The sequence below is a fragment of the Pundamilia nyererei genome, unplaced genomic scaffold (assembly GCF_000239375.1).
Source record: "Pundamilia nyererei isolate P.nyererei 1_Seehausen unplaced genomic scaffold, PunNye1.0 scaffold00017, whole genome shotgun sequence".
NCBI lineage: Eukaryota > Metazoa > Chordata > Actinopteri > Cichliformes > Cichlidae > Pundamilia > Pundamilia nyererei.
The window spans coordinates 1,338,750-1,351,343 of NW_005187418.1; the positions used below are offsets into that span (position 1 = coordinate 1,338,750).

At 39.0% G+C, this 12,594-nt stretch overlaps 1 protein-coding gene across 1 annotated transcript in view; it reads left to right on the forward strand.

The window, feature by feature from the left end:
* The first annotated feature begins 10,425 nt into the window (after positions 1-10,425).
* The window catches only part of LOC102215707 (KAT8 regulatory NSL complex subunit 1), a 40,509-nt gene continuing 38,340 nt past the window's right edge, over positions 10,426-12,594 (forward strand). Inside the window, exons 1-2 of the mRNA XM_005725743.1 lie at positions 10,426-10,474; positions 12,164-12,243. The gene's annotated coding sequence lies outside the window, so the exon portion shown is untranslated. The remainder of the gene's footprint in view (positions 10,475-12,163; positions 12,244-12,594) is intronic.

The window sequence follows — 12,594 nt, forward strand, 5'->3', positions numbered from 1 at the left end:
AATCACAATGTCATTCAAATTATTATTTATTGTTATTTATTTTCAATATTGTTATTTTCATACTTGAAAAAAAAAGTCAAGCGATAATAAACTGTGTGTTGCATTTGACTGAATGAAAAATTGAAGAGATTTATTTATAGACCAGTTTTTCTGAAAACAAGCCTGTAAAAAAAAAAAGACACCATTACCCGCGATGGAGACTCCGGATCACACAGCCATTTGTCTCCACAGTCCCCCGAGACGAAAGCAAAGAAAGAAAACACATCCTGAGTATCGTGTGATCCTCTTAAGCTTTGTGTGTGTGTCTCGAAGGGGAGCACAGCCCAAATCTGGCTTTTAAATAAGATCCTTCTGCCCAAGTGAACATTCACCATTTTCTGGGTATGAGAAGGGAGGGGTCTTTGTGTGTGCACTAAAACACAAAGAAAGGACCACAGAAGTCGACTTTAACAGTATTCACCATGATGTACTATTGCTTAATTGAATGCAAACACTTAAAGAGAACAGAAAGGTTAGTCGTTGCCTGCGGAGCGGCTTTTGGGGGGACGATTACTCTGTCATCTCATGGATTCACTCTTCCACTCAGGGCTTCTAGCTTTGGGAGAGTTACTCATATTCGCAGTTCCAGATAAAACTACTGTCAGCATGATTCAATTTCCTATTCTCATTGCTTCTTGTCATGATTACATAATGACTGTTTGTTTATGTGGAGAAGCATCAAAGTGCTGTAGTAAACAAGTTTGGGCCTTTTTCTTACATGTGCACAAATTTACAGTTTATGGCATAAACACTGGAAAACAAATGAAATTCTGTGAAATATGAGACATGAGTACATTATAGACTGTATACAAAAGATGGACGTGGCCACTGTGACGTCATACATTGGTTTCTGAAATCCTGTTTTCAAACCTTGACTTTAGGATTTTGCTTAATAGCAGGTTGTTACTTCTGGAGGGTGGAGTACTAAATTATTAACTAATGCTAGTAAGGTTAGCAATATAGGCTAAAGAAAGAACATCACACACACAGCGGTGCTTGCTAGCTAGTACCATTACAATAAAAAAAATATTATTTAACTCACTTATATTGGAGTAATAGACCTTTTGGACAGTTGGTAGAATTAAGGACACCACACAGTCAGTTTATTATTCACACTATTTTTGTCTGCATGTTTTAGTATTCTTATTTCCTCTCATGTTGGTTTTTTGAAGCAAACAATACAAGTGGAAGTCTTTGAGAAAACAGCTTTCTGACTTCAAGTCTGTTAAGTCCATTTTGCAAATGGTATCCTGCACAATGGTATCCTTGGTGCACAATGGTGTGCAGGATACTTGGTGCCTGAGAGTTTATTTGTGCTGTAAAGTTTGACATTCTAACATGGTAGTCTATGGGGATTGGCAGGCTTATGGAGACAGCCTCAAGTGGTTATTGGAGTTTTTCTTTAGGTATTTCTATAGAGATTGACAGACCACGTGACTTTCGCGCATTGCATGCCGGGAACTCGTGGCAAAACAATCCAAGTACCGCATCAAACGCAAGCATTTGCAGCACCACAAAACATTCATTCTCCAGTTCCAATACCTTCTTGGTTTTTCTTTGCCCCCCAAAAAAGTTATGTACAAAACGAAGGAGAACAATGCTGGTCCGTACAAAGACAGACTCGACGAAAAGTCAAAGAAAAGATACGAGGAAAAAATCAAAGGAGTGAAAGGGTCAGACCCTTACGAGCACACAGAGGGACAAAAGACGTTAGCGTGCTGCCCACTTTCACCACGCTCATATTTATAATTATACGGTTCTTGGAGTGAGTGCACACACTCATGAAGTTTAGTAACTTCAGGTCACTGCAACAAGCCCAGGTACAGTTTACCGACGGATGGGTGCAGGACCTTGAAATGCACCGTGTAGAGCGAAAGACCATCGTACGTATCATAAGTTTACCAGTCTCACAAATCGTCTTCATAAATACACATTCGTTAACAGTTTATTAATAGGACCTTTGAGCTCAACGGTAATTAATTAGTAGTGGAAATAATTTCTGGTAGCATCACAGAAATGTAGCAGTGACAATAATACTGTATGCTGTAATCGTACTGGGCAATTAGTGATACAAAACAACTGTTTTATCCTGTGAATAAAAGTTTATGTTTTTGTCAATGTACCATAATAACAGAAGCGAAACGCAATATTGTGTCAGGGCAATTCACTATTTATGCACAATAAACAAAAGAGCGACAATTTCTGTTCAGCGCCAGACTTGCTTGTAACCTATATCACCAATTATGTTAAGAAAAATGACGTATTAACTACTACAAAACTCTGACCTGTGTGGAAATGCTTGGAGCAGACTAACCTGTGAGCTGGAGTGTTCTGGGACGTTATATTTGGTCTTTGAATGGCTGCAATCCAGGCCACCCGTCGGCTCTTTGTTACTTCGGAAACATGGCTCGAACAATTTCTCCTCAACGACGTAATCCGATAACAACCGATCTCTTTACCCGTCGGCTTCCCGTGGCTGTCATGCGACCGGCTATTGCAGTTAATAATACAACAGCTTCTTGACATTTTTGTGTTTCTTTTTATCGCTGTGTGACTGATTTCAATTGAAAGCCTGCGTGCGCTAGTACCTCTTGCCACGAGTTCCCAGAATCCTTTGCGGTTTTAGCCCTGAATGAGGTCACATTTTCAATCTCTATACAACAGTGTGCATATTTGTACTAAAATTACATAACTTTTTTTTTTAATTAAAAATACAGCGTAAAGCTTTCATAGTAGGAAGACTCCAAACAGACACAGGAAAAAGTCCAAAAAGCCAAATCCTCATTCCAAAAAATGGTGGTCATGCACTGTGGTCAGGTAGGCAGCATGCACGGCAAACCAGCTGAGGAGCATAAAAAGGCAAACATCCATTAAGCCGGTTCAAAAGGACGTAAAAGCTGCTGCAAATTTTGACTGCAAAGAAAACAAGATGAGTTTGGGCAAACCCGTGTGTGGCTTTTCCTGTTTTTAAATAAAATTAAAACATCATACCTGGAAGAACTCTTTGGATCTGGAAGCATAAAAGTGTTCAGCAAACCAATGTTTACCCTGTTTTACTTGATGAGGTTTTGTGAGCCTTTGACTTAAGGCTCACAAGATCATCCATCACCTGGAATATTTCCATCTAATAAGTGAGCCTTGTCAAAAATTAGCTGGCAGGATTTCTTGACTTCTTAATTAGACCATTAGTCAGCAAAGAGCCCTGTTCTACTTCTAAAGTAATCAATGTTATGGCAAGAGCCACTCAGCAAAATAAAGACACGCACCAGTGCATCTTTACTGAAAGACTTCAGGGTAGGTCCATCCAGAAAATTGAATGCGATAATTTCTTCAAGTACAAAACGGCATCAAACTCTGTGATTCTCACGAGGACCGCTTCAGGAAAAGAGGACCAACAGTTCAGCACAGTTACAGAAATCAGCAGTTAATAACACTTCAAATGAGAGCCCTCGTCAAATGCTCCCCAGAGCTCAACATCAGAAAACTGTGTGAATCAGGCCTTCACGGAGGAGAGGAGCGAACTGCTGGGACCAGAACGCACATAGACAGAACATCAGAGCAGAGACTTTCGGTTTCAGCTTTGTCTTTCTGAGAGGCAGAAAGAGGTAAACCGATAATTACAAAGGAGTATTAGGGCCACGTTAAGAAAATAAATATATTATTGATCACATTGAGAATAAAGTTGAAATGTGGAGATTAAAGTTGTTGTATCAAATTGTCTTGGGTAGATGAGGTGGTGAAATCGTACTTCAGGATCAGTAACAAGAAAGGAAATTGTTTTTCCTTAAGCACATGAACACAGTGGTAAGTATGAGGACACTGAAAGAAAAACCCTCGGAAACTTGAAACAGCTGCCTGGATTGATACAAAATGAAATGGCTGCCAGTGAACAGATGCAAGGATAGAGACGGTTACACTCTTGTGCAATAAAGAGGGTGTATGTTGTATCACAAGACACGATAAGGCAGCTGATCAGTTTGCTTCACTAACTCATCTACACGGGACGTTTTGTAGAGGCAGCCACGGCAGTTGTTACACTTGAAACTTGAAGCCTCCTTAAATGTATTGTTCCACAATTTACCCCAAAATTCTTTTATTCTTGTTATTTTTTTCATTTCTCCTGAAACAAAACTATGATTTATACCTTTGCTTATTATAATCTCACATATTCAATTCCTACACTTTCAAATAAGCACAAGTGGGAATCTGTCTCAACCTTTCACAACAAAAGAACTGGAGGACAATCGATAGCTCTGCATGTCTGCCACTTTCTGTATTTAAAACCATGCCAATCACATTGTGGGTCAATAGGTAATTCTGTGCAGCCAGAAATCAATCAGACTTTGAGAAGTTTAATACCAATTGAAATGGAGTCTCGAAAGTCTCCATAGATGTTGGGATTTGTGTGAAATCATATCACATATGGCTCCAGTGAAAGGCTGGATAAATGATGTCAGACACTGTTTGCCGATATTGGAATGTGAAGAGTTTAGTCATCTTGCATCTTAAAGGAAAACAAAAGTGTACATTACCCAGATGACCCTGGGAGCTTTGTCCCATTAGAGCCAGCTGTCATGACAACTGGCTCTCGGGGGTGCATTTATATGCATGAGAGGTAAGTTCATAACACAGTTAGGAAAAGCACCCGCAGTCCAGATGTAAACAATATAACTTTGTTAAGCTCATTTTCCAGTGAATGACTTCAGCTTAGACCAATATTAAAATGCTTCCTGTTGTGTTTAATCACCTTACTCCTGATGCTTTTGGACTTCGCCTGTTAATAAGTCAAAAATATGGACCACACTTACACCGATGTATAAGTTCATTTCTTTAACCCTCATGTGACCAAGTTGTTTTAGTGACTGAAATTACTGAAGGAGGTCATGTATGAGCTCATTATAATTTAATTAAGAATGGCTTTTGATTGGTTCTGTGTGTGCATTTAAAAACAACTCCAGTGTGATGTAAATTCAACCTTTGAGAGCCTATAAAACCTAAGCCAAGGTACAGGTGCCAAAAACTGCAGTTCCTCTAATGGCCTCTTGAGGCTTGCTCTAAAAGTGAGTCAGTCCCCATAGACTCCTGTGTTAAAATGTCCAAATTTACAGCAGAAATAAACATGTTTACAGCCTTGTGCAAAAAGCATTTTTGGCCTCCATGGATAGTTTTCACCCTCATAAATACTTTATAGCTGTAAGGGGTTTTTTGTTAACTCACCCACATGGATAATGGTAAGGCTTAAAGTTGGGAATGTGGTTGCTTTCATTAGCAGTTAGCTGTAGCTGATCTGTGCTTTCTAAGCCCAACCTACGCTAACTGTAGCCCCCAAACTGGAACTTTTGACTGTGCTTATGCTGTTGGTGACCATGGTGACCATATCTGAGCATTTTAATTGAATTATCTGATAAATTAATGGAGTCTGGTGTGTTGTAAACACTTCAGTTATTTTAAGTCAAGCAAGCTATCTCCATCTTTTATGTACAGTCGACACTAAACACTGAAGTTGTTCAGCGAACTCATAATTCATATTAAATAAAGTAAAAGAGACCCATCGTCATCAAATATAGTGTTGCATCTCCAAGTAAAGTTTTAGCATTTTTCCTACTCTTTTGTGACTTTTTTAGGAATGGATGTGTTATCGGTATTGAGATGAGCATTTGCATAATGTTCATCTTTGCACAGATGGAGCGGTCTGCTGTCTCATACCTGTATTACCTTCAGACTGAATCTCTGACAAAACTAAAAATATCGTTGAGAATAAGAACAAGAAAAACTTTCATATCTTCCCCCAAAGGGAAACGTCTCTGTAACTGCTGGAAAAAATTGTGGAAGCTGTTCTAAAATTAAATTGAAAAGGATCTAATTACAATTTACAAATTAAAATTCAGCAGAAAAAAAGAGTACTGCTGATGAAATTGGACTTTCTGTGAGGAGTCTTTGACTGCTCTTCTGGGTGTGAGATGGATTTTAATGAGCATTTTTCTGTTCATTAGTATTATAGATGAAAATATCATTTTAATGAAGAATATGCTGCAGAGCGGTCTGAGAAAAGTGATTATACAGAGTTAAATCTACCTAAAGAGGCGTTTAAGGGAGAAAAATGTGGGAATTTAATATATTTTAGCTCAATAAATACTTAGAAACAGATTTAAGTAAAGGATTATATCACACTGTTTTGTAGCTGAATGCACTTATAATTTTTCCTGTCTGTGGTTAACTGTAACTGCAAACTGCTTTAAGTAAATGTAGATGCAGTTTTAATGGCATAAAAAGGTAACAGAACTGAATTTCATCCCCCTACACATGTTTAAGACTTGCCATGCATGCAGTAGGGCATTATATGCTTGGATGCTGATTATAAAAGCAAATTAAAAGTAGCACATTTGTGCATAGTGAATATCTGAGTGACCATTTTACAGGTTCTAGCTTCAGTCCGGTGATGTGTTATGTCTCAGCTCCATCTAGTGTTATTTCCATATAACTACATTTACATGTTGCTATCAGATGAACCACCGATGTTTAAAATGAGGTAAAGAAGGTGAACTTTCCAGAGGATTAAGTGAAACATCCTCCTCAGCATCAGAGCATTATGATGACAGTATCCTGAAGACTAATGGTGTTAATTCTCAGTTAACTCTCCCTAAGCTGGTGTTAAATGCAGATAGACAAAGACCCAAACCATTTAAATGTCAAAACAAAAAGATTTTGTGACAGCCTCCTATTAGGTTTCCTGTTTCTATCACCGCATGAAGACAAACTCGATTTCGTCAGCTGTTCTTACTTTGTTGAATTACTGTAACTTGCATTTTATGAAAATTAGGGGTTCACTTGCATCAGTATTACATTCAAGGATACTTCAGTACAGGGATACAGGAATCAAACCATGAGCTCTATGTCCTGAGCTACAGCCACCCACCAAAAAACCCCCTGAGTGTGAATGTAAATGAGAAAAGCTTGTGTTAATGAGTGAATGTGGTCAGTTGTATAAATCACTTTGAGAACTCGAGTAGAAAATTGCTCTACAAAAACCAGCCCACTTACTAATGCATTATTTTGAGGAACATATTTTTATTAAACTGGTTTATTTATTTGACCCATTTAAATCAAACTGGACTTTATGCACTTTTATTACTTGCTATAGCACTCTGGTAGACCACCACTGTTCTCTGTATGCAGCTAAACGGTCATTCCTGTACGTCTATGTAAACCTTAGACTGATTTAGAATCAGTACAGCACTCACACATACGAGTTTATTTATTGATCTGATCATAAAGTTTCGCTGAAGTTTTTTTTATTTGTTTATCTGTTTTAACCCTGTTGAAATGATGTTAACACTGTATTTATCTGATTGTTTAAGTTTAGAGTTGGTACAATCTCTGCTGCCCTCTTGTTGGCATATCTTTAGAAAAATCTCCTGCACAAATAAAGGATGTGACAAATAATAATAAATAAAACATGAACTTCTTGTGCCACTGTACATAATCTAAATGTGTGTATGTGAGGCTGGGTGGAAGGATGAGCTGAAATGAAGGTGGAAAGGTTGCAGAAAAGACAAAGAAAAGGAAGAATTGAGAAAACTGAAAAGGTGAAAAAGACAAAAACAATGATAATGCAGCTGGAAACTGTGAGCATGTCATGTGAATAATAAAGTGTTTCATAGTGCAGTGAAGTCCATGTAAGGTCCTGTTTAAAATTTGGTGGATGATTTCAAGAAATTTGACTGGCCTGTAATGTATCCAGGCTGTCACACATCCAACACGGGCTCAGAACAGGACCTCCTCTTCTTCTTCTTCTTCTTCTTCTTCTTCTTCTTCTTCTTCTTCTTCTTCCAGGTACTTCCTTTAGGAATCACCACAGCAGATCCTCTGCTTACATCCCACCCTATCCCTACCATCGTCTTCTGTGACCTTTCTTCATGTCTTCCTTCACAACATCCATTAACGTCCCTTGAGGTCTTGCTCTTCTCCTCCTGCCTGGCAGCTCCATCTTCAACATCCTTTCTCCACTATATCCACTCTCCATCCTCTGCACACGTCCAGCCCTTCTCAGCCTTGGCTCTCTAACGTTGTCTCCAAACTGCTCGACCTGAATCTTGTCCATCCTACTCTCTCCCAAAGAAAATCTTAACATCTGCTCGGCCTCCAGTCTTTTTGCCAGTGCCACCGTCTCCAAACTATGCATCGCTGCCTGTCTCGCTACTGTGTTGTAAACATTCCTGGTTAAAATGTCTACTGCCCTCTCTCCTAGACATCCCCATACCTACACAGTTATGTCATCTGGACCAGCCACCTTTCCACTCTTCATCCTTTTCATACCTGCCAAAATTGGACCACTGAATGGCTTTCCACTACTACTTAAGAGTCAAAATGTATGGAAAGTTTCTAGATGTAGAAAGGTTTTTTGAGTCCTAAAGACATCAAGTACTGCTGTATTCATTCTAAAGTTTAATATATGTCTCCATGTGATGACAGCAAACTCAGTGAATGCTCAGCTGAAATTGCACCTTTTCATTTGTTACAAGAAGAGAAAAATGTAACAAGAAAAAAATGCCTGGTGATATTATGTCAAATTTTCAAGGGAGAAGGGTAAAGGAGGTCTTCCTCTCTGGCTCAGGATTCCAGCTTCTTTTTTCAAATTAAATTTGAACAGGTGCATTTTTTTATTAAAGGATTTTCTGGGCCAGGCACATAGTTTTGGTCTTTAGGGAGTTAATTTTCACCCTTATGCAGTAGAAGTATTTGGTTTCAGAATAACAGACGCATCTCATAGGTGTGTAGATAAGTGAAACATGTGTGTCCCTGAAGTTTTGACCACATGACCATCAACGAGCACACAATATTCCAAATATTTCTCTTTCACCAACAACAGTGAGGTTGACCACTGATGTTGGCTAAGGTCTGCCTCACATTCGGAGCCAGATTATTAATTTACTGGCTTGAATAGAAATTCATATTTAAATTCAGTGCCATGTAAGAGGCGTAGAAGATATATCAATTCAGCAGCTGAAGAATGAAAAGGCAATGCGAAAAATCTCAAATACCTCCTCAAAAGATGCATTTTTTTTTACATGTAAATGGTGACATTTGAATAAAAAAAGAGGGGAAAGGGATGCTTACAAAGTTCATACAGTGCAGTGGTTAAACATGTGGCCCAAGAGCCAGAACCAGCTGCCAAATGATCCCACTGGTCCCACTCTGAATCCATTAACAACTGTAGTTTTTCAGTAAAATGTGGTGATGTTCGCCTGACTACACAGAAATTAAAATGCATGAAAAGGTAAGTTTTTCAAATTGTTTGAACCACAAATATCTAAAATACTGAAGCTGTATACTTACAAAAACTCCAGATGAGAAGGTTTTTTCCAAGGTGATTTGCAAACTGTAACGCACATGTAATTACACTGTACTCAATGACTGTGGAATAACTTGGATATATTTTTATTTTTGCATTTATTTTTTAAATATTACCTTTTGTGGTTGTTTTTAACAGAGTGCGGTATGGAGACCTGCTTAACTCTTATGGTTTCAGCTTTTTAAAATCTTGTGCACAGCCCAGGTGCCCAGCCCAAAATCTGCTTCTTCACACTTAAAGAAAGGGGAAATTTGTCAGTGGTTTTACTGGCCTGGCTCGCCTAAGATCAAACTGGGCTGCATGTGGCTGCTGGGCTAAGATGAGTTTGACACCCCTGCTCTAAATGTTGAAAAGGCTTCACCCTCGGCCAGGCCTCTGCTCCTGAGTCATTTTCACTCCCCCTGCACGTACCTGAGAAAGGTCAGACTTAAGCTTTACTGACACAGCCCCACAGTTTGCCCCTCTGCGATGCTAACCGCTGGATATTCATGCAGCCAGCACAATGCTGCCTCACTGACTTATATATCCACCCATCCTGTCTCCGTTGCCTGTAAGTAAGCATCAGCAGCTTCAAGTGAATCTCCATTCTTGTAAGGGGTTTACCCGCTATTGTGCCTTTCACCGGTGAAATATCACCCCGCCAGCTCTTATCTGCTTAGAAATACGATGCAACAGAATATAGTAAACAAACTCACGCGCTGCCATTAGCTTTATGTTTGCGTTTTTTTTATTGTGCAGTGAAAACCAGTGGCTCATTTCTAAGCAGTAGTCCCCAAAAGCAAAGCATCAAAATGGGAGACAGTGTAGTTACTTTGAGTGAGAACAGTCGCGTAATGGGGCAGTAAAAGGTGTGCTTCATAAATAACGGGTAAGTTGTGAAACATTTTCAAATAAAAACAATATATTTTGGGATAATGAAGTTTCATGCTATGAACTTTCGTCCACATTTCCGCTGTACGGGCATTTGCAAAGATTGACATCTGCAGCAGCCAATAGAAAGCCTCGAACTGGTCTCTCGACCAATAGCAGCGCAGGGGGGGCTGGTGTTATGGAGTCGTAAACGGTTAGTAACAGGACAAGCAGGTAAGTAAGATTTTGTCTTGTTATTTTCTTAAAATAAATGAACCCTCCGCTTGGCAGGAAAAAAACACACATTACGTTAAGCCCCCGGTTGTTTGGCCTGAGCTGGCGGAGTTTTTAAGCGCACTTTTCTGCTAAACGTGCAGCAGTCATTGAGAAGTCAGAGTGGGATCGGGAAGCAAACAAGCTAGCGAGCGTTAGCATCTCTTGCTAGCTCAGCTGGCTGCTATCTGGCAGCCTGGGAGTTCCAAACATTAGCCTGTTAGCTCCGCAACTGGAGAAACTACTGTTTGATTATAGCATAAATCTCCAGTGGCGCATTCCTTCACACAGCGTTCAGTGAAGGAGCCGCTTTTTGTAAACTTACATTTTAATTTCTACACCGTGGTGCTGACATTAAGCGACATTTAAAACTTTTTCATTATAAAAATTTGCAACGATAACGTTAGTGGATGTTAGCTTTAGCTAGCGTTAGCGTGGCAGCAGGACATTCAGATGAATAAATAAATAATAAATAATAAATAAACAGCTGGGGAGACGATACTCAAGACTGAGTCCTAGAAAAAAATAGTGGGGCGGGCGAAGAGGGTATAATTCAGAAAAAACGCTCAAATTCCGAGATTAAAGTCGCGCATTAACGAGAAAAATAGGAGAAATAGTGTTTATTTGTAGCCAATGAGTGACTTTGCTTCACTTTTGAACATTAAGTTTGAAAGAAAATCAGAAATGTGAACTCCTTGTAATAAAAGACCAACAACACCTCTTTCCAAGTATGTTGTTAAGGCAGACAACAAGCGACAAACTCATTTTCACTACGCTGCAGCGCAGGTCTACGTGCAGCAAGCGGTGGGAGGAGTGCACGGACCCTCAACAGTGTACAGCACTGGAAAAACGTCATGTATACTGACGTCCCGCTTCGCTCTCATACAGTGCCAATTTTATATTTATTTATTTTTTACGTACACTGCGCCTCGTTTTTCATATAACCCTGGCATTGTTTTTATTTTTCAGTTTTGTTTGTTTGTTACATTTTTTAATTGTGCCAGATTTGCAATTAACCCTAATTTTGCGTTTTTTTCCACTTAAATTTGCTATAAATTTTATTTGTATATATTCCTTTTTTCCCTTCTTTAATTTGCATTCGTTTTCTCAGAAATTAGCCCCACCTTTGTCATGTAAATTAGCTGTTCTTTATGTTAAATTGCCCCTAAATTCAAGGGTTGTTCTTTCCATTTTCCACTGGGCAATTTTCCAAAGTTTGCTATTTTTTTCCTCAAAAATTTGACCCCCCCCCCTTTTTTTTTCTTGTAAATTTACAATTTTTTTAGTTAGTGTAATGTGCTGATATCGATTCACTCATGTAATTGTTTTTGCCCGTTTCTACAATTTTCTTTCTCTATAGCATCAGGATTGGCAATCAGCATAAGAACGGAAGTAAAATAAAAAGTAAAATCTGCCAAATCAACAACATGGTCCAACAAGGGCCTTGTGAATTAAGGGAGCAGCTGATAGTAGCTTATATATCTGTAACTTGCAACATGTACAAACAAAAAATTCCACAAGAGTTACAGGCTTGCGCATCACCTAACCCTCTATCTTTTCCTACTACGCCATCATAGTTAAATGTATTGTCTGAAAATTTTAAATATGATTCAAGTAATCTTATTTTTTATTTTATTTGTTTCATTTTAGGTGTCATATTTTCATGTGTGGAAACTGGGAAAATGATCCCATGGATTATTGATTGGAGTTCACCGACAATGGAGTTAAAGGTATAATTGTTATATGCATTTATCTTTATTTTAAAGCCAGGGGGTGCTGCAGCCACCCAATGGCCTTGGAGAAAAGATCACATCAGGGATATAAGTAGTCTGGATTTTGAGCACCCGTGTGAAGAGCATCTGATTAGCATACTCTGTGGACATCTCCCTGTGGATGTATTTTGGTCAAGTGGGATGGATTACATATCCTTGAAGTCTGAAGGGATCACCTAGGAGGAGCACAAGGAAGTTGAGACATCTTTGCATCAGCTGTAACCTGGAGCAAGAGCAAATGGATGGATGGGTATTTGCCAGTTATAACAGTCACAAATCGGTTTGTTTTGTTTCTGTGATGTTTTTCGT